Source organism: Osmerus mordax, chromosome 6, assembly GCF_038355195.1.
Source record: "Osmerus mordax isolate fOsmMor3 chromosome 6, fOsmMor3.pri, whole genome shotgun sequence".
In the NCBI taxonomy this organism is placed as follows: Eukaryota; Metazoa; Chordata; class Actinopteri; order Osmeriformes; family Osmeridae; genus Osmerus; species Osmerus mordax.
In genome coordinates this window covers 1,548,873-1,550,849 of record NC_090055.1, presented here as the reverse complement: position 1 = coordinate 1,550,849, position 1,977 = coordinate 1,548,873, and positions in this window count along the sequence as shown.

Below are 1,977 nucleotides of genomic sequence, written 5' to 3'. Positions count from 1 at the left end.
CCGCCTCTTTGGGTATAGTCTGTCTGTACCTTAGGCTGTGTCTGATTCCTTATTAGATTTTGAGGAGTGAGAAAGATACAAGCTTCAAGATAAGCAGGTATGACATTTTTACTTATAGCATGACATCACACAGCGTTACACTGGTTTAGGTAAATTATGGTCATTTTTATTTATTTTTATTTATAATTGTGGTATTCCATACCTTTAGTGGGCTGTGCTGTGAAATACGTGAACATCATGGTTATAGATTAAAAAAGATACATTTAGTTGAACTGCAAACATTGATTATACTTAATGGTTCCTTTGTTAGACTGACAATGCTTGTTTAGGATAACAGAGACTTGTTCAAACCTTTATTGGCTCCATTTGTTAAGCGTACATACTCTAAATCCTGTTTGGGATTGTTTAAATTGCTTATTGCGTTATCAGGTTTACAGTGCACTCCAGTTGATGACTGTGATGCAAAATTGTTTAATAAATTTGTGGATCACTGTAAGCTTCTGGTCATCACATGAGCTTTCTCTGTCACTTACTCACACTGTCTTTTGATTGAGCCGAGACTGCTGGATTGATCTGATAATTCAGGTTCTTTGTTGTCGCAGCCCTCTCAGATCTCTCATCTCACCTCTATTGCTGCCCCTGCCCCTGCCTGTTCCTCTCTCTCTCTCCACCCCTCTCCTCAGATCCCACCTTGGTCTCCTTCTAGCTATGCAGCCATCCAGCTCCGTAGCTTTTGAACCTGGGATAGAGCAAGGAGTGCCCTGGGGTCGAGACCTCTTCACCTTTGTGACATCAGCAGCAGGTCACATGATGAGGACGCTTCAGAAACCCAGGAAGAACCGTCCGTCTAAACGTCAAGTCAACCACCGCCGTTTCCTCCACAACATGATCCAGAGGTGCGTGAATGTGTGAGAGAGGCAGAGTTTGGTCGCATGACTGTACATAAATGCTGTTCTTTTGCACTTTTGGTGCTAACTGCATTTCATTGGCTTTGTACCTGTACTCTGCACAGTGACAATAAAGTTGAATCTAATATAATATAATCAAAGTTGAAGTTGATACCAGTACGTTTCAGATTTCTTTCTTTTTGCACTCGTTCTCTTTCAACAGAAAGTTTGCGGAAATAGAAGCAGCCAACCATCAGCTTTCTTCATCCCTGTTATCAAGAGAGGAGCACATCTCTCCGCCCTCCCCACCTAGACTTCCAGTGACCTCTGACCTGCCCTCCCCACCACAACTTCCAGTGACCTCTGACCTGCCCTCCCCACCACAACCTTCAGTGACCTCTGACCTGCCACACGGAACCTCCAAAGAAGGTGTTGTCCACAATCCTCTAACATGAATGTATACATTTCAGAATGACAAAATGGCTTGATTCCTAATCTCTCCTTTCTGTCTTTATTGTGACGGCTTCCTGTGTCGGCTCTTCTACCTGCAGCGGCTGATCTCGCGGTCTGCTCGCAGGAAACTGACATCAGTGCATTGAAACAGACCGAATCTGGAGACGGCTGTGAAATCAACCCGAAAGCTCGAGTGGACCAGTCCGACACCATCTCCAGCACTGCCACTGATGACACTCTGGATGACGGAACATACCACCAGATCGTAAAAAAGGGACATCAAATTTACGAAGAAAGTCAGTACACGTCATTGAACTGTCCAGAGAAAACTGATGACATTCTGCAATGGGGGGAGTTCCTTCAGACAGGATACATAAGTGATGAAAGCCCTGAGGTCCAGCTGGAGGACAGCCTTTGCAGCTGGATCGAAAGTGTCAGAGAAAAATATGACATGCAACCCAGTAGACACAATTCTGCCTCAAATAACCCGCCGCTTGGTGAATACCCCAGGCCTGTTTCTCCCAACATGGATGCCTCCTCTGACCCGCAACTCCTGCTGTCCCCAGCGCTGTCCCCTCTGTCCTTAGACTCCTGTGACTTTGGGATTCAGATGATCACAGATCTGGCAGCATATTCT